Raw genomic sequence first — 21,117 nt, 5'->3', positions numbered from 1 at the left:
TACTAATTTTAATCACTGTAATAGTCTTATTTCATTTAATAGTGTTTTATAAAGCATTCTGAGAAATGTGAAGAGAATGAGACCATTTTGAGTTGCAAATGAATCCCTTTTGGTAATTGTTCATCTTTAGAGATAGAATGTCTCACAGGATACTTTAAAACTGAGAGTATGAGCTAATAATGTTCTTCTCACTAGACTGGGAAGAACAGGTCTGCTGTCTTAGCACTAACTCCTTGATTTGTCTAAAAATGTAAACAGTCTACTTCATGCTGCCCTTACAGGCTTTAGTTTAATCTTAATAGGTTTCTCCATTAGAGATTTATGCCCCAAAGGTACTATAATGTATTTTAGTATTGCACTCTAAAGGAAACAGTTAAAGTACTTGCATACAGCAGTATATTGAGGACAAAGGTATGTTTTACTGTTTTTTTAGGCAATAAATGTGAAGCCCAGAATAATGAGATAATCAGCCCCCCCATTAGATTGGTAAATGTGATTCAAAGTTGGGTCCTGATGGATTTTATTAAATCCTATGGGGTTTTAAATGTTGCCTGGGCTGACTTTTGATGTGAGCACTGACCATTTTTGTCATGAATTGAAGTGTTGAGTATATTTGCTTTTACTCTCAGTTTAGTACAACAGGGGTCTCAGGTCTCATTCAAAACCAAGGTTCTAGATCTGACGGGTCTAGAAAAAACTTGGGGCACCAAGCCTAAAGCTATGAGTAAAAAATCAAGCAATAGGAAATAATTTATTTTTCTTTTTTGTTTTCCTTGACAGAATCTTTGGACCCATCTTACTGCTATTATTAAGTTTTTTTTTAGTTTCAAAGTACTTCTCAGTTTTAACTGCTCATTTATTTCTGGTTACAGATTGCAATCACCTTTTGGTGAATTGGAGACCTTTGAGGTTTTGTATCCTTTACTGGTGGCAGCCAGTAACATTCAAACATTCAAAAATGTTAGAATAAAGTCTCAGCTGGAACTGTGTGAGATTAAATGACAGTTACTGGAACAATTGTGTTTCCACAATTCCAAATAATTTGGCACAATGGTTGTTTTTTTGTTGCATTTTACCAGTGCAGAAATTAACTTTTTCATTACTCTCCTGTCCTCAGGAGTAGCTGCCCCTCCTTTGTCTGACACAGTTATCTGCTGTAGCAGTTGGTGGGAACAATGTGAGTCCTCATGTGGGATTTTCTAACAGGTCTTGCAGGTATTTTGGTATTTCTTCACTATAAAGAGATTTTCAAAATTCAGTGGAAGTTCTTGACATTTTTGAGAAGGGATGGAGAGGCACCCCTCTAAAATATCAGGAAGTTTACATTTATATATACACATATACACAGACAGACATTTCAAAGCTCTTGCAGAAGGAAAACCTACACTAGGATTACCTTCTTGTAGTTTGGCAATGAAACTCATACTTCAAAAATACTTCCCAAGAAGGCTATCAAGACACTGAGCATGATCTACTAGTGAGAAATTACTCCTCATTTCTCTCTCAAGGGGAGGCCTTAGAGTTATTTGGAATTTTTAGCTTTTTATTTTTATGTCTTATTGCTTACCTGGAATTGAGAAAATCTTTGTCATAAATTAAAAAGACAAATAAGCTCTCTACAAAATATAGCAAAGGGTATAATTACGTTCTCATCATTGTAACAGGGAAGGCTTTTATGAGTATGTGGTGGTTTAAGTAAGCTGTTATGCGTGCCTCTTTTAAGTTTAACTACTTTATAGAACAGCTTCAAGTGTGGGTTTCATTTTGTTTTTTAACAGCAAACTTGTATATCTGTAATTGTTCCTGTAAACATCTATAGTTTGTGTCATGGTCTTAAGCTGAAAGGACTGTGACCTGTCCTATCAAATCAACACAATATTTGTGGTTATCAGCATGATTTTACAATTAGCTGTTAATTAAACATGGCATTGCTTTTGCCTTTCTGGTTTCTGAGGCAGCACTGAGGTCTGTTTCTGTTGTTGAAAATCCAACTGTTGTCCTTTGAGGCTGCTCATCCTGTCTCAGACTCATCTCATATTTTCAGCACGCCATTTAAGCTACTGCTTTGCCCTGTCTAGATGTTCTGGATCTACTGACTTCCTTTGCTCAGTATTTACTACAGTTAACAGAATTAAATAGAAACTTCGGCTCTAAGTCCTTGGCTTAAATTTGTTCACTACTTTGTTTTCTGGTTTTTTTGCATTTCTATTTTTAAAATACAGCTGATCTTTTCTTATAACATAAAGTTGTAGGAACAAGTGATTTGGCTGTTAACAGTCTTTTATGTCTAAATATCTTCTCTGATATCTGAGCAATAATACTGCCCAAAAGTTTCAGCAATGGATTCTGAATTTGCAAAAAAATAAGTGTCCTGATTTCACGCTTACCTACTTGGACTGAGTAAAGGATTTTCAGTTGCTATGTATTAAACCACACAGAAACAAAGCTGTGTATGTCGGGCTTGCTCTCTATCAGTGTGGCAGCAGTGAATTATGCAGTGGTTAAAAGATTTGGTGTTAATGAACAGCAATGGAAGTAAAACATGTTTTTCATACTAAGAATTTCATTAAGGAAAAAAAAGCAAAGAAACCATGTAGTTTTGTTCATAAACTCTTGACTTGAGTTCAACAGAAACATCATGACCAAAATGTTGTGGCAATTTCTGTCACTGGCAGTTTTGATTCTCAAAGTGGTATAGCTATTTAGAGAAGAAGTGTTGAGGAAAAGCAACTGTACACCCTAAGGCAAAGTGGCTGGGTCAAGTTGTTTGGGTTTAGGGGTTTAGATTTTGTTCCCACTTGGGATAAACACAGACACATAAACAACATCAGGGTATAGTATAGGGCAAGACAACTTAATGCTATTTTAAACACAGTGCAAATCTGGCTGAAGCTGGTGGCCAGGCTAGTTTCTTATGTCATCATGAAACTTTTGATTTGTTTGTTCCTGAAATGAAGATGACACATTTTGTGTGTAAATGGGAGTTGCACAAGGATTGCACTGCTTTGTAACTTGAATTCTGCAGTCAACCACTGCTACCTAAATAGGATAAACATGGTAGTGGCTTTTGCAAAGATCCTCAAGGTCTTGCTTGTCTCACTACTTACTGGAAGAAAAATTTCCGTTCTCTAAAATCTGTCAGCATTTCTGGTGTGGGTTTTCCTCTCTACCTCTCCATATTTCATACCTTTGCACTCACAGGCTGCCACAAGTCTGAAAATGCTCCTGCTCACTCTGAAGGGACAAATGTACTTCAGCACTCAGTGAATCAAACAATTGCTCAAACTACAAGTTTTCTGTTCAAGCTGCTGTGGCTTTTAATGCATGTTCCTATGACTGAAAAATATTCCAAACTAAACTTCATATAAACTTATCCAGTTGCCTGCATGACTTTTTTTTTTTTTTAGAAGTAGTTCAAGGCTGTTGTGTGTTAGCACTTCTTGTAAATCCCAAGTGCTGTAAATTCCAACTTATTTCAGGTACAGTTATGATTAAAAATAATGCTGTGAGGTTTTATTCAGCTCTTCAAAATAGAAGAGAGAGAACTGAAGAGCTATGATTTAAGATAAAGAGTGTGATTGAGCAGTAAGTGCATTTGACTATGTTCCTGTGGCTGTTTAAAAATATAGTTATTTGGGAGTTGCTTTAAGAATCCCTTAGCCTTGAAGTCAATATCCAGCTGCCAAATTACCTAATTTGAAACTGATGTGTGCAATTTAGGAAGGACAGATCCTAGCAGCCACAGCAGCTCTTCTGGTAGTTTGCAAATTCCGAGAGATGTAATAGTTGGGATATAGAAAGCAGCTCTCCAGTCTGCATTCAAACTGTGGTCTTTCTGCTGGGACTGACAAATGAGAAATGTTACAAGCTCTGGGAAGTGAGCTGAGGCCACCAGTTCTTCCCATATGTCACTGAGCTGCTGCCAGAATTTAATGATTTTTAACCATTACTGTTCTGAGCTTTCTTTATAATGAGTAAATAGTGCCAAGCTAGCTAGCTCATTAATCCTAGAGCTATGAAAAGTCTTTTTCAGCTCTCTCAGAATTATTCTGTGCCTTTAGCAAAAGCATTTTACTGCTTCCAGAAGGCTGAAGGCTGTTTGGGAAGTAAACTCCTGGAAGAATGCTAGGCAAGCAGACTTCTATTTAGTGTGGGTTGGCTTTTTAATATTATACTATGCAACATAGCTACAAGTGAGGAAACATTGTTCATTGCTTGGATTAGTAATTATTCATATTTTCTGTTCTTACTTTTAGAAGGAAAGCTAAAATAATTTTAAAGTAAAATTTAAGGAAGTCTGTCAATAAGCAGTGGGACTCCTGGCATCACGTGGGACAGTCAGAGGGAGGATGTACTTTCAGGTCACAAATATGCTCCAAAAGGCATCAAACCTGCAAACCTGCACATCATAGACAGGAAAGTGTGTAACAGGGTACAGGAACTCATCCACAGTGAAACCAAAACCCAAACTGCTTCTTGCAAGTACTGGAGCTAGCTAATTTCTATCTGTGTTTCTAGAGTCACTGCTACTCCTTCCCCACCTTATTTTTCTTTCTTTTTGGTTGTAATAAGAGAGATTTCCTTCCTGTGTGGGAAATACTCATCTGAGCTACATGTTTGCTCTCAGAAGCTATCCCAGATGCCCATTTCCACCTGAGTCTGGGGAGTGACAGTGGGAAACAAACTAGTGGACTGCACCATTTTGAATAATTTCGTCCATGTAATGGTCCAGGGCTCATATGTGTGTATTCTTCTATCATTCTTCTATCTGTGAATTTGGCCTCAAATACAAAGGGAGTGATTAGTGGGAATGCTTCAGGGCAACAGTTTAGTCTCTATATAAGTCTGTGGTGTCATTTAATCAACAAGTGCTTGCACACTGTGCTTGCAAAGAAGGCAGAGAAGAAACACAAACTCTGCCAGTGTGAATCACCAGAAGCAGAAACTCTTAGCCTGTATGAGATTTTACTTGCCCCTTCTGGGTTCTGCTGATTTTTTTAAAATTGATTTTCATCCAACTAATTGATGCTTTTAAACAGTAGCTGAACTTCAGTTCTCCAGCCCCACTGAGTTAGGTCATGTTTGACTTCTGTTGTAAGTGGGTCAAAATAGTTCACTGCAGACAAGACAGTTTCTTAATGTGTTATTAATATCTGACATTACTGAACGTTTTAGACAAGATCTCCTTCTCCTACATGACCTCACGTTCTTGCTTTCTTGCTTGCACTTGCCCTCACTGTTGCTCTTGCAATCACTGTTTCCTGCTCTCATGCACTTCCTTGCTCTCCCTCATGCTCTTTCCCACTTGCTCGTGCTTCCTCTTCTTGCTCTCTCCCCCTCATCCTCTCTCACTTATCCTCACTCCTTCTCATGCCCTCTTGCACAGCACCCTCTACACACACTCTCTCTCCATTTCCCCATTAAGCTGTCAAAACCAGATTCCTGATTTCCAGCTGCCTAGAAAATCCTTTAAAATATCTTCTCAATTCATAAGCACAATTCATAAGAGATGCATAGTCATACTCATGCTGTAGACCTGTCTCTCATAGGCTCAATTATCTTGTACATATTGCTACCACAATTTTTTTTTTTGAAAAGTGAGACATATTTAATTGGAATGTAGACTGACTCACATTTTATGATATAAGCACCTACATTTTATTCTGTAATTACAGTCCTGGAACACTTTCAGTTTCTTCCTTCTCCTGAGAACTAAAGTTCAGTGTGGACTGTGCATGTGATTTCTGGCTTTAAGTAGCCCCAGTCAACTTTTTATCAGTTTCAGCTGTCTGACATACATAAAAGTGAAGAGCTACACTTAGAAAGTTTTTTGAGACTTTTAAGTTCCAAAATTTATTTTCTTTTCTTCTTGTAAGAAATATAAATGTGAAATTACCTTGTTATTCACACTTTCTTCACCACCTTTTTTTCCCCCATCCCAGTAAACAAAATGAAAGAAGACCAAAGGCTGAATAATTTCTATTTTGTCAGAAATCCGTTCCCTTCAAAACCAAGCCATTTTTATTTATTAAAATAGTCAGCTCAAAGTCACTTGTGTGGGTGTGCTTGTTCAATTTACTTCATTAAGTAGGCAGCATCTAATTTAATTTATTTTGTAGAATAAGTTTTAGATGTTTGTATTCTCATAGACATAGTGATACAAGTGACTTCTTACATGTCTTTGTTGTTGAGGGAATTCTCAGGACACACAGACTCAGATCCCATAGAGTAAACTCCATTTCCTTGAAGTGTCACATGAAAATAAACCACTTTTATTAGTGTATATCTGTGATTTTTCTGCCTGTGATTTCTTGTTTAGTAAGTACAGGTTTTGTATGCAAGGGACATACAAAGAAATAGGGAGGTTATAAAAGGGCTTGCGAAATATAAAAAGAATACTTTTCCAGCTGAAGTTAACAATGTGTTCAACTCACGTCATTAAATTAGTCTTGAACAGTAATTTACAAATGTCACAATTATAAGTTTATACTTGAAGGTCACAAGTTCCAATCCTTGTTTAAAATCTGGCTATACTCGATGCATGTGTTCAATTTTAAAATCTTAGGAATAAATCTTTTGGCTGATTTACATAGGCTGTGGCTGGATCCTTAGTAGTAATAAATAAAGGCTGTGTATTTTGCAATAAATATTGAAAAATACTTTTTTGTGATGGGCAAGCAAACAAGTGAAACTTGTGTCAGGTTGGGATATTTTTTCACAGAACAAGTGAAAAGGCTAATGGGATTTTATTTTTTGCAGTTGAGTGCATAGCACTTAAGACAATCACAAGCTGAAAATGCCCTACTGTTCTGTTTTTCTTCCTGAATTCCTGATCACACACATTTTTCTGCTGGAGAGCCACAGGAGCACAGGATACACATGCAGCAGGATGTGCTGGCTCACAGAGAGAAATAGATAGGATGAGGTTTGGTGATTAAGACTGACTAGAGACAGGCTGGTGCTGTTTCTAAATCTGTATATACAATTGCATACAAAGGGCAAGTAACTTTCCTTTCATGCAAACGTTGTCTTCAGAATATGTCTATTGAGCTTGTAGTTAGCCAAAACATGTTTGCAAAGTTATTTGGACCACCTTTAATGATTAAATGTGGCTATTAACATAAAAGAGATTAAATAATTACGTGCTATAGCACTTTCTATGCAATTACCTTCCAATAACCTTTGCCTTTTGGCACAGGAACGTGTGACATGTCAACAGAGTTGTTTTTATGGATATTTTTAATAATTTGAAAAAAAAATCATTTTGTTGCATTCCTGGTATTAGTGCGCAAGTTTAAAAGCAGCACAAGAAGATGTGATGTGTTTTTATTTTATTTATATATTTTATATTTTTTCTGAATTGTCACCGTTGGCTATTATCAGTATGCTGTTAGCTGATATTGTAGTACTTTCAGCAATAATTCATCTAGTGGAAATATTTCATTAAACTCTAATTCTGGTTCTCAAAAGAATTTGAAGCTTCTGGGGTTTTGTTTCTTTTTCTTTTTAAACTAACTGTTGCAGTCCTTTTCTACAGTGGTAAGCACAAATGAGTACCTTAAATTACTACTAAACATAAAAGATAAATTGTCTTGACATCAGATGTTCTGGGGTAGATTTTGGAAAAAATGGAGTGTGGACTGTTTTGCTAGCCCTAAAGGGATAATTTAATAAGTGCATTAGTTTCTGATATATTTTCTTCAATAATGCAAGCAAGCAGGTTTTGGTTGTTTTTTTTTTTTTTAATTATTTTATCGAAGACAAGGTAAATCTTTCCAGCCATTAAATGAGACTAATGTGCATGTTTCTTCTTCATAAAAGCAATGAAATCTTGTATTTTTTCATGTGACCAACAGTTTGGCTCTTTTTTTTAAACTGAACAAAACTATACAAAAACATAAAAACCCACTTTTTCCACATAAAGAGGAATTTCCTAAAGACATCTGGAGAAAGGTAAGTATTTGAGAGTAATTTTTAATATCACTCTGATGTAATGCTCACTCATCCTGGATTTTTGCCTTTTCTATCAAAAGTATCTGTGGAACCCTCTCATTCTTGGAGAGCAGGAGATCATAAATGACCACATTTCTCCTGGAGTCTGACACTTGCCTGTTTTTCAGCCTGTTTTCCATCCTCAGCTGACTTTTCTGTTCCTGAAGCAACTCCATAAAATACATCAATAGTCTAGGACAGCAATGAGTCTGCTTTCTAAACAAGATGGCCCCTAGAAATGTTTGCCTGTTGTTTTCAGCAAAATCTTTACTCTAAGCAGATGTAGAATTCACCTGTAATAATGCAGTGTGTGTTTAAGATACTACAAATATCAGTGAACAACCTTTAATAGGACATAACAATTGTCAGGATGTGTTGGTAAAGGTTTCCCAGAAGGGACTATATTTCAGCTAGAAAAGGGCAAACCTGCCAACTTATTTTGAGATTAGAAGCACAATCAGTGGGAATGTTCCACCAACTGCACAAAGAGATATTGAAGATAATACTTCATCTTCAGATGAAGCATTGCCCTTTCTCCAAAGTAATATCTAATTATTAATGCTTGCCCAAGAATAGCTGTGCTGCTTCATGCATCTCACCTTTTTAATACCTGCACTTTTAGACTTGGTCTTTAGGAATGGTAACATCTAGCATAACCTTTAGAGTTTAATTTTTGGTATAAATTATGTAAAGAAAAATCATTTATTAACCACTAACAATAGAGCTAGCAGGTCACCCTTGACAGTGACTAATAATCTTCGAAGAGAACTCCATGATGAAAAAACAATTGCTGAGACACCAGTGGCAGCAAATCGGAAGGTTATTAGCACACATAATATTGTCACAGCAAAAGCAGCACGACTTTGTTGAGACAGTAAGGGATTTAAGAATTTAGGGGAGATGCATTCAAAAAGTTTGGTTTTCTCACTGCAGGTAGTGGGTATGGATGAAATGGTTACACACATCAAGGGAAAGAAAGGCCACAATTATCCATCGTAAACAAACTTTAGCAGAGTTTTATCTTCACTTGATACTGATACTTTCTACTGGTAACTTTAACTGAGCAATGGGACTTGGATGAGCAAAGCACTGGCATTTACAGCAGTTATACAGAATTGTAGAAGAACACAGGAACTTCTATGTTCCTGCAGAACTCAATGCCTCAGCAAGTGTGAGTAGGTGGTGTTTTCAAACACGTGAAGAGTTATCTCTCCCTCTCTAAGACCAGTGACCAGAAAGACTTGGATTCTGAGAGTTTGTGTCCATGTTTTTTATTTATGGGAAATCTGTTATTCCTGCTCTTCAGTAGGTGCAGAAGAGCTCTAAAAAGCTTTTTCTTATTGGAATTATCATACAGTGTTCAGGTATTTCTAAGCATTAAATAGATGCTGTGTTTATAAAAATTGAAGAACTTGGCTAACCTTTAGAATTAACAAATGGATGGATTAACAAACCAGACATATTTTGTTGTCTCCATCCTACCTTTGCTAGTCCTGTAAAATTTTGTCTTTCTATTCAGTGTTACAAGAATATGCATTTTGTAAGTTACTTAACAAAAATGCTCTGATTCTTAGTTAAGCTCCAGATGTGCAAAGCTCCAGATGTTAGCTTAAGGCTCAGATTCACTACAGTTTCAAACAGAAGCTCTCTGTTTTGTATAGCAGAAGAAAAAGAAGACTTTTTTCTTTTCCCCTTAAAGGTCAATTTGTCTTTTAGAAAATGTCTTCAGTATTTCTCCTTTAGTCACATTGGGATATTAACCTCTGAGGGCAGAAACACAGTGGGCTTCCTTCAATGGTTTAATTGCTCTTCATCCCTATTCAGTGTGATGAGCTGTTTCCTACAGAACTGAGGAGCAAAATTGACAAGATCACTATGACCAGTCATCTTGTTTCAGCACAGCCAATTCATGAGTATTCATGTTACAGTCTGTAAGGATTAGTTGCTTCATCCTCCTAGAAACAGAATTGACTAGAACCTAATTTTTCTGGAGATTCTGATGTCTAAAAAGTGGCCAAGAGCAGACAAACTGATAAAACAATTCATTAGACAAGTGGACTGGAAAGAAGCTGAACTGCTGGCCTCAGCACATCGTGATAGTGGCTTGAGGTCTGGCTGGAGGCCAGTCACTGGTAGGACACTCAGGGGTCAACACTGGGGCCAGTACAGTTATTCCTGACCTAGACAACAGGGCAGACTGCAGCCTGAGAAAGTCTGAACGGAAATGTGAGGTGTGAGGGGTGGCTGATACACCAGATGTCTGTGCTGCCATTTGAAGGCATCTTGAGAGGCTGGAGAAATGGACCAAGGGAAGGTCACGAAGTTCAACAAAGACATATGCAAGATCCAGAGGAAAAGAATTCCAAGCACCAGTACATATCGGGGCCTGAGAAGCAGTTTTGCAGAAAAGATGTTGGGGAGCCTGGTGAACCAAAACCATTAGACATGAGCATGAATAAAGCCTTGTGGCAAAGAAGGCTGCATTAGGAAGAACATTGTCAGCAGTTCAGGAGAGGTGCCTTGGCTCTAGTCATGCCTGCCACATCTAGGGTTGGGTTGGACTGGATGATCCTGGAGGTCTCTTCCAACCTAATGATTCTGTGATCCAGACTTCTCTGTCCAGATGTTTCCTCTCCAGTACAAGAGGAGACATGGATATACTAGAGCAAAGGGCAAAAGATGATCAAGGAAGTACATACAGGGACATAAAGAGAGAAGCTGAGAGCTGGGATGGTTTACCCTTGAAGAGAAAGCTCAGCACAAAGAAAGCATTTTGCTACACAGTCAGAACACTGGAATAAAGAGAAACTCTACTGCTTGGAGAGGTAGTGGAGTCTCCAGCCTGCAAGATATTCAAGACCCACCTGTTCATGATTCTGGACAACTTGCTCTATCTTGAACTGAGGGGTTTGGACCAGGAAATCACCAGAGATTCCTTTCTCAGACAAGCTGTGATACTGTAAACTTGGTACTGACTGGTGAACAGGAACGACACCTCTCCAATCCCATTGGTCAAACCAGAAAAACAGCCAAAATGTTTTCCCTGAGAGCTAGAAAGACAAAACACCACCTGGAGAAAAGATTGTTTGGGGTAAGGATAGTTGTTTTGCCAAGATTGTTTTGGGAAGAAGCTTTCCTAAGAAACTTTTCCCTTGGGAAAGGAGTTAGCAGCTACCAGCAGGCTAAAATCTCTCAGACCCAGAAATATCAGGCCCACATGGTACAATCCATGAGTCCCAGGTACAGTGCCAAATGGAAACGAGTACAGCTTTTCATGGAGCATGAGGCCAGTGGTTATTTGGCCTAAAGGCAGACAGTCTACTTTTGCCTAGGCTGGTCCAGACAAATGGGAAGAGAACTGGAGTTTTATTGTGCGAGACCTGCTTTCTAGCTGTTTCCACAATATTGACCCACTTAAATGGAGATAGAAATTAAGTTTCAAGTGCTGAAAATATCCAATTAATAGAGATTGCTGAGCAACTCTTTTGCAAAGCTCCTAATCTGCAAACACTTTTCTAATCGATAGCTACGTCTGTTCAATATAACCCCAAGGTGACTGTGTTCTGTCAGCTGAGAGTGAGACATGGAGCTCTTGAAAACCTGGAGAGATTTATGTCTTTGGGAAAAAAAATTAATTTTTTTTCCAATACATCCTGCAGAGTAGGATGAAATTCAACATTCCTCATTCCCTTCACTTATTGCTACAATCATCTCTTAGATGCACAAGGTTTCCAAAGCACTCTTTTTCTGCTGTTCCTGCTATGATTCAAGGGTCATTCTCTGATGGGACGTGTTGGTGGGTATATGATTGCACACCCACCCTGCATCCTTTGTGTTCTCTCCTGCAGTCATTAACTAAGTCCAAGCCAAGAAGTGACATGTCTTGAGAATTTCCAGTGATGCTGTGAGTAGATTGAGATATGTTGGCAAAAATTCAACAATGTGCTTTACAATGTATTTTTTCTGTAGTAAGTTTTAACCTGCATTTTATGATGAGGAAAGCCTCTATAACTCACCTGCAGTGTATAGTAGCCCAATTAATGAATATTCATGCAGAGAAAATGGTGTCTGCTCTGACGGACAGCAGAACAGTAATTGGTTTCAGGATTGATGAACGTTTATGCTGCAGTCCATCCCAGACAGTCCATGCTGGAAATATTAGCATCCTGCTTCCCTTATCAAAGCTCAAAATGAGTGGAAATAATTTAATTCTTTTTTCTGTGCAGATTAAATAAGTGACAATTGCTAACTTTACACCATTTTTCTGCCAAGTCTCTCTCTAGGTGGCAGAAGATTGTTGTGGTGAATTTCTTAGTGTTGTCTGAGAGAAAGTGCCACTGGTTCAGATGATGCACCTGACTAGCATGGAATTGCTTTTATTTTATTTCAGGATGCATCAGAAGTAGCTGATTCTCCTCTGTGACCCTGATCAGAGAGATACCTGTGCTCAGTACCTGTCATTCAGACAGCAGGAGCAGTAAAGCTTGTTCAGCACATTGCTCCAAAAGGAGCAATAGTCACACCAGGTCCCCTGAAATCTCTATGTCCATGAGATGAAGATAATCAAACAGAAGAGGAGCACCAAGGAGATGGCCAAATTCACAGACCCTTCAGGAGAAAAGAAAAGATGGATAAATTTCATGCTTCCAAATACCTTTTCTATTACAGCTTTCATTTCTTGAAGGGGGGGTATCTGTTCAAAAGGTATTGTAGAGAAAGGAATAAATATCCAGGCAACAACAATATGCTACAGCCTGCAAGACAGAGATATTGGTTACAGGAATGCAGTGGAATTTCGGATTGAAAGGATGAATTCTTGCATTCAAAACTGAAATACTGTATATGAAACTTGTTTATTCGCAATGTGGCTTTCCCCAGATGTATCAGTATTTCAAGGGCACTTACTAAAAAACAGATGGATTTACAGATGGAACAGGGCTGTTATGGATTTGATATCATATTTCTGTTGTTTGAAAGAAAGCAAGAAAAATTGCCCTGATATGTAAAACTGCTGATTAATATCTAAGCACTTAGACATGACAGTCATTGGGTAAATCACTTTATTTTACTGCAGGGATTACAGAGAAAATGTAACACACAGAAAAAAAATCTGTTAATTTATCCACATAACAGTGGAGATATGAAATCTTTAAAACGATGAAGATAGACTGCATAAGTCTGTCCTTGGTCAGCTTATTCTAAAATATAGTGGGATCACATTTAAAACCAATTTTAGCCCATTGATCAGGTGGAGGTTGAGAGATGAATAGATTTTTTTTTTTAATCATTAGAGTAGCAGTCCTTTGTATCTGGCACTTACCCACTGGTCTGCCTTGTGAACATCATTTCATCAGTTCTTGCAGGGCTGCAAAGCTGTATTATAAGATGCTGTTTCTGATGGGCCAGAACAAAAAAATACCCTCAACAAAATCATGTTTTGCAAGTTTACATGCAGGAGAGCCTTTCTGAACCTGCTTATTTCTCTCAAGTCTGGAACTGAAATATTTTCCTTCAGTTTGGAGATATAGATGCAAGAATACATAGCTTAGGAGCAGACTGTACTCCTTTCTGTGTATGTATGTGTGCCTGGGTCTTGTATTGTAGGAAAAACCCTTTTTCCTTTTTGTGGCTCCTGAAATTTATGCAGTTGGCAGGCATTTCAAGTTGCAATTGTGAGTCACTGGATGTTAACCCAAACACTTTCTTTCTTTGAGGGCATGGAATAAGCAATAAGGGGTGGAAAACAAAGGGGCGGAACAGCTTGCTTGGTTATATAAACAAATCAAGTGACTACTGCAGCCCATCAAGTTTTTCACTGCAATAGGGACTCACTTCTCCTTATGAGTTGCTGGTGCCAAGACTATTAAATGTTGTACTTATCATCACATCAGCTTTCTATACTAATTAAATCTCTTGGAGTTTGCTCTTGGCATCTCTTATGCAGACTGGCTGTAGCTTTGGACAGAGGCAAAAATATGTGATTGTGTTTGTGTAAATTCTCAGTGCTGTTTATTTTGATTCCTGGAATTTGAAAGAATAGGGCTTAATATTTTCAGCTTCTTTCTGCTACTTTAATTAAAATCAATAACTGTCACTGTGGTAATGGATGGTCTTCCAGGACACGAGCTATTGGCCTGTTCAGAGAGAATGGAGTGAAGGGAAAGGCGTAAGATTGTGAATTGTCTTACCTGTTAGATATGATGTTGAGATCTTTAAAAAACTAGTTTTTGCATTTGCTATTGAAAGAAAAGGATACATGGGAGCAGATAGTATTTAAAAACACAAAACTGATCAGGAGCTGTTTGTTTTTTAATACAGTCTCAGAGCTGAACATGGAGATTCTAAGCATTGACCCTGACTTTTGCTGATGCTGTATTTTCAATCTGAAAGGATGTTCAGAATAAGTGAAAATCACACAGAGAACTCTATTACTGCTTAGGCTCTGTTTTGACAAACAGTCTTCATTCTGGGTACTGTATCTCCACAATTCAGTTAAAGATTAAAATTTTAAAAGTGCATTTGAACTACAGGTCTCATTTGGAAATAAATGGAATTTATATTAAAGATATCTTTTATATTGTTTGTTCTACACCAGGCAAATGCAGAGAGTCTTCCTGATGTAGAATGTGCCGAAGACATCCCCAGTATTATGTATGTAAGAAATGAATATATAAGTATATCCTGTAAACAAAGCAATATACTCTATTTGGCTGTGTCTTTCAGAAAGATAAAATGCAGTTCAGCAGTGTCAGAAAAAATTTAGTTTCTTCTCTTATACTATTCCTTTTTAGTTAGGCCCACAAAACTCAGTTAATCAGAGTAACTTTTATGGCTACTTTCTTTAAGGCAGCAAACTTCCATGAGCAAAGATTACTTGCTTTAGGATTTGGGGTTTAATGCAGGAATGGTCTAAAACTGTTGAGTAATATAAGTGAGTCTTGGAAGGGTACCAGTTTGCACTCATGGAAAAACAGAATGGTGAAGTTCCCAGTAAGGAACTTTGTTGCCACAAAACAACACAAAGTTTTTAGCTTAGAAAAGGATGCAGGCGAACATAATTTGGATGCAAATTAAGAAAAATCTACTTAGGTTTGTCTCAAGTTCATTTAAACTTTATATTAACCACAAAAAGGAAGTTATTGATTAAAAATTAAGTTGTTATCAAGCAGTTCTTAAGCAGGAGGCTTGATTTCTCTTTCGGGTTTTCCTGTCATCTGTCCTCTCTGTATTCCACACAATTTTTTTCTTTTTATTCCTGCTAAGCCAGCTGGACTTTTTAGTGAGTAAAAGCTCATGATTCAGTGTGTTCATACCACCATGTCTAGCTTAATATTTTGCATGATAGGCAGGCCAGCATCTGAGGACTGTGCTATTAACAGAACAATAAATATAAAGAGAGTGAAAATAAGATTAAACAACAACAACAACAACAACAACAACAACAACAACAAACCACACAAAAAACAGTGGGAAAGTTGGAGTTAGAGCTGTCAGAAAATCCTGGTAGCATAATCATTAGTTTTCCTTATTTGTTTCTTAAAACCCTGCTTGACAACTTTGTCTGCACATATGTGAAGCTATGGGCAGGTTCTGCACCCAAATGGCTGAGAATGCTGTTTTCTTCTGCTCAGACTGGCCTCTAATGAAACTGAAACAAAAGAGCTCGAGGGAATTCCTTTTTGTTACTAAGACAGGAAGGCTAGAAGTAAAGTTACTGATTCTCACTGGGCATGTGTTGGTGGATGAGATGGAAAATTCAGTCTTATTTCTGAAATAATGTGAATGTGCAAAGAAACTTAAATTGAATATGACAATAGATCTGTTCATAGATCTGTGCCCCCATTTGTAAAAAAACAATAGTTTTTGCAATTGAGTTTTATATCAGGTAGCATTTAGTTTGTTAGGACATGGGCTACTGAAATCTAGACTAATAGTGAATAGATCGGTGTTAATATGCAGCAACTGCATGCAGCAACTACCAAAAGCTGAATCAAAAGTGTTCCATTTTACATATGTTTGTATAGTTTTAAACATTTTAGCTTCTATTTGACTATGTCTTGTGTCAGAATATCAATATTTCTTGGACTGGTATTTAGTTAGATACACTATAGTGTCTCAGAATTAACTGTTACCTCAGGAAGGAAGTAAGGGAAGCATCTTCTTGTTAATGATCATTTCCTAAAACACTGGAGATAACAGAACAGAAGATGGAGTCTGGGATTCATTCTATTTTTTTTTTCTTAAAAACATGCAACTTCATTTTGAAAATTATCCATAATTTAAAAAAAAATCCTCTTTTAATTGAACACAACATGGTGTAGCTAAGTCATGTATTACTGGATCGTTAAATGTGGACAAAACATCTCGCCATTATGTTTTGGATCTTGATCTTTGTGTTCATGCTGAACTTCTGTCCCTGTAATTTTAGCTAAGTTCTCATTGCAAGCTAGGAACCTGTTTGACTTCTGTGTTTTGTGTGACTGTGATTGAGGTCACATTGCAGATTTCAGCTGTGACTTCAGCTTAGAGCCCCCAGGGTATGCTTGAGCCCCGACTCTCTGGTCACTCGTGCAGCAGAATTCGTTGTCTTTCTCCAGTCTGAAGTTGTCCAGCTGTCTCATCATGTTCTGTAAAAACTGAATGCTTGAACTTTTATAGTTGCCTTTAGCACAAGCATTTGGGACCTCTCTGTATGGTTTTTGCAACATACATGTGAGGCCAAATGATGGGAAACTGGGATTAAAAGAATTGTTCACATTTTTACTGTTAGGAAATGGGAAAACTGCAGAGTGTCTTGGCACTTCTCTGACTCTATTCACACTTGTCTAGGACAGAATTCTGTTCTTATGTTGTTCTTACAGGGTTATTCAAGTGCCGTTTTAAGAAGCTGCCCTGAAACTGGTAGGGATCGAGGTGGGAGCAATCACTGGGTAGGATTAACACTGCAGGTCACATTAAAGTATTTTTTTTACTAGTATAGTGATTTGCATTTTATCCATGCAATATGTGAGTTGTTTATAAATATTCTGTGTTCTTGCTAGCAGAATATGAAGAACAATGGAGATGATTCATGCATCAGAGTGTCCGTGCACAAAATAAAATCCCAGGAGAGAGAATAAATTTGGGGAGTATGGGAAGTCTGGAGCAGAATCTGATGTGTAACTAGGGCTTACTTTATAAAAGTGTCCTCAGCAAATCAAACAAATACCTGAAGACTAAAGAATGAAATATCCTTTTAGTTACATGGAAAGAGGGAATTTTCACTGAGGCTGGCTGCTGGCTGACCTGGCCAAATACATATAGATCATAATTTTAAAAATTTTTACAAGTAACTTGTTTTGTTTTCCACATGTTATTTTTCTGCCTGGATGCCATTTTGTCTACTGCTAAGGAGCTATGGGGCAAAAACTGAGTTATTGCAACCATGCAAATGGGATGGCTCATGCTGCTTAGCTGGTCTGAAAGGGTGTGGGAATCGACAGTGGTCAGATTTTAGGCTTTAGGCACAGGCTATAGTCTGTGGGAAAGACAAGTGAATGACTCTCTCATTCTGGCCTGGGAAAATCCTGAGGAATCCAAACAATCCTTGGGAGGTGAAAAACTTTAGCAGGTGGTGTTTCTCTAACTTGTTTTCTGGGAAAGATGTTTACAAAGAGGTGTTGGCTCTAAGTGACCAATCATATTCATTGTACTGAAATACTGTATAAAAAGAGTGTGTTTCTCATAAACCTTTGCTATACACCCTCCACTGAAGGCTCACAGTCTCATATCGTTATTTCGCCATTCCGAACCATAATGGTACAAAAGGGACCAAATCATAATTATTTGACAGATTGAGCAATAGGTGTTTTGTTTCTTAGTATCTCTAAGTTCATGATTACAGAATATTCTCTTACAGTGTAATGAACAAAGGAATTGATTGGTTTTTGTTAGAAATGTAGAAAAAAAACCCTGAAGAATTCAGCAAAACCCATGTTTTGTGCCTTTAGGTGTAGTGGATGCTGGCATTTTTCAAGGTTTTTCTGATACGGCTTCTTTTCACTTTGTTATTTTGCAGTTTTTCCTAAATGGATATTTGTTTCATTGTGCTAGTTTAGCACGCATAGCAAGAATCTATTGGTGACTGGCTTTAAAATTGACAGCTAATATATCCATTAGAGAAGTGATACATCTCTGCAAACATGCACAGGGTTAAATTTGGAAGAATTTGCTGGAAACTGCCTTTTTCTTCCAGCCTCAGAAGAGGTAATCTAGCCTGGTTCCCTGCTTGCCACAGGGGGCTGGGCTGCAGGGCAGGGCGAAGGGGAGACAGGGAAAGAGCCCCGTCCTGGTCAGATCAGGCTGGAGTGGCTACTAAACATCCTGCCATTAAAACTGCAGCACAGGAGGCCTCGCCGGGCCTGCCCGGGCCCCACAGCTGCCAGCGCCGCTGGCCCATGCCAAGAGAGATGTCCCCCAGGCTGAGGGAGATGTCCCCAGGCTGAGGGAGATGTCCCCAGGCTGAAGGAGATGTGCCCCGGTGTGAGGAAGATGTCCCCAGGGCTGAGGGAGATGTCCCCCAGGCCAAGGGAGATGTCCCCTGGGCTGAGGGAGGTGTCCCCCAGGCTGAGGGAGATGTCCCCCAAGCTGAGGGAGATGTCCCCCAGTCTGAGGGAGATGTCCCCTGGGCTGAGGGAATTGTCCCCCAGGCTGAGGGAGATGTCCCCCAGTCTGAGGGAGATGTCCCCCAGTCTGAGGGAAATGTCCCCCAGTCTGAGGGAGATGTCCCCTGGGCCAAGGGAGATGTCTCCCGGGCCCCAGGGAGCAGCTCCAAGCTGGGCCCACCCCATGAGACAGAGGGGTGGGCCAGGGGAGAAGCCCAGCCAGACGAGAGATCCTTGTTCCTGAATCCCCCTCATCCCCACAGCTTTGAAATCCTGGTGGCTGCCATCTGACAGAGATCACGGGAGCACCGCAGGCCCTGGGCAAGATATTAACTCTTTCCATGCACAAATGAAACTTACAAAACATTGATGCTCTCTGAAGTACAAAAAAAATGTCAAAGTGAGAAACATTTAAAAAGACAGCATAAAAATATCAGAGTCAGTGAAAAAGAAGTTGTATCTTAAGTGATGAGGAGATAGAAAGGTTTCCTTGGCATTTTAGGCTAAAAGTAGGCCATAGTAACAGACTGTAATATGCTAAAATATTCCTTTAAACCACAGACAGTATAGATTAGGGAGATGGATTGAAACAAAAGTATTTGTGATAGACTAAGCGAATATTGATCTTATAAGAAGCTGTGATCCCATGAAAAGCTTAAACAGAAAGAGATTAGATAAAGATGAAGATTCTGCCCCTAAAGAAAGAAAAAAGAGATCTCTGTTCCATAAAATTAAAAACCCTTTCCTTCTAGAGTTTTCATCTTTAATACTCCACAAGTATGCAGAAGTCCATAGCCCGTATGTAGACGTCAAAAAGGGTACGTGATATAGGAAGTTCACAACTGCAGATTTTCCCCTAGGTGGTTGCTTTTGTAAGCAAACTATTCTTCCTTGTAGAAAGTTACCACAACAAACCAAAAAAAAATCTCTCTAAATAGACTAGTAAAATACTATTTTATAACTAGTACTGACCTAGAGTTCTGAGTTTTGTCTTTATACGTTGTCTGTAAAAAAGAAAAGAAGCTGTTGGGGGAGAGGGAAGTGTTTTTAAAGGTTTCATTTTAATTCTAATTTTCTTCTTTTAGTGTGTGTTAATAAACCTATCTTTATACCCTTTAAGTTTTAACATGCTTACTTTTCTCCTAATCCTATCTCACAGTAAGAAAAAAGTAAATTATTCTAGTGGACACTCAAACCACTACACAACTAGTGCATTAACCGAAAACCAAAATTGACCAAAACCCAAAATTTAACAGATGTAAAACCACTACAGTCATACAGACCGGCCCTGACTACATTCTGACCTTCTCTGTTTGGAGCTGCTGTAAAGAAAGGAGCAAGGTTTATGGATAAGGATTGGACCAAATGTCCAATCCACCTGGAAGTGAGATGCTAAATAGTTTTAGGGTTGTTTTGTGAGCTCATACTAATTACTATTTGTCAGCTCCCAACAAACTGGATTAGAATTGTGATTGCATGTAAGTTTGAAAGGTCTCTTTTTGTTCACCCTAAGGAGTAGCATGTTGCACCTTTCTTTAGAAAGAGCAAAGAGAATCCAAGGCTCTTATGAAATTCAACAAGTCCAAGTGCAAGGTACTGCACTTGGGTCAGGGAAATCCCAGATGTGAGACCAGACTGAGAGATGAAGTCATTTGAGAGCAGCTCTGCAGAGGAGGATGTGGGGATTCTCATGAATGAAAAGCTGGACCTGAGCCAGCAATGCACGCTTGGAGCCCAGAAGACCAACAACATCCTGGGCTGAGTCCAAAGCACTGGGGGCAGGAGAAGGGAGAAGAAAGAGGATTCTGTCCCTCTGCTCTGTCCTCCTGAGACCCCACCTGGAGAATTGCATCCTATGGAGCTATGGAGTCCTCAGCACAGGAAGGTCATGGAGCTGCTGTAGAAAGTCCAGAGGAGGGCCATGAAGATGATGAGAAGGCTGAAACATTCCTCCTATAAAGACAGGATGAGAAAGTTGTGACTGTTCAGCCATGGAGAAGACAAGACTCAGGGGAGAGCTTAAAGCAGCCGTTAGGTACTTGAAGAGCTTTTACAAAAAACAGTGAGAGCAATATTTTTACAGGCAGATAATAACAGGACAAAAGGGAATAGTTTTAAACTTAAAGAAAAACAAATTAAAATAATATCCTAAGTATGCTAAATTAGATATTAGGAATAAGGTCTTAACTGTGAGGGAAGTGAGAAAGTGGATTCAGTTGCCCAGAGAAGTTGTGGATATCCCATTCCTAGAAACATTCAAGACCAGATTGGATGAGGCCCTGAGCAACATAGTCTAGTGGGTGGCATCCCTGCCTGTGACAGGGAATTCGGAATTAGATGAATTTAAAGTTCCTTCAAACCCAAGCCTTTCTATGATATGGCTCTATGACTTCCTAAATTCCCAATTTTAGCTGAAAAATGTTTAGCTTCAAACCAATAGTTTTTATGGGTTTTTTTCTAATCAGCAATAACTATAATGTTT

The sequence above is a fragment of the Prinia subflava genome, chromosome 3 (genome assembly GCF_021018805.1).
Source record: "Prinia subflava isolate CZ2003 ecotype Zambia chromosome 3, Cam_Psub_1.2, whole genome shotgun sequence".
Classification (NCBI taxonomy): domain Eukaryota; kingdom Metazoa; phylum Chordata; class Aves; order Passeriformes; family Cisticolidae; genus Prinia; species Prinia subflava.
This window is presented reverse-complemented; position numbering follows the sequence as displayed.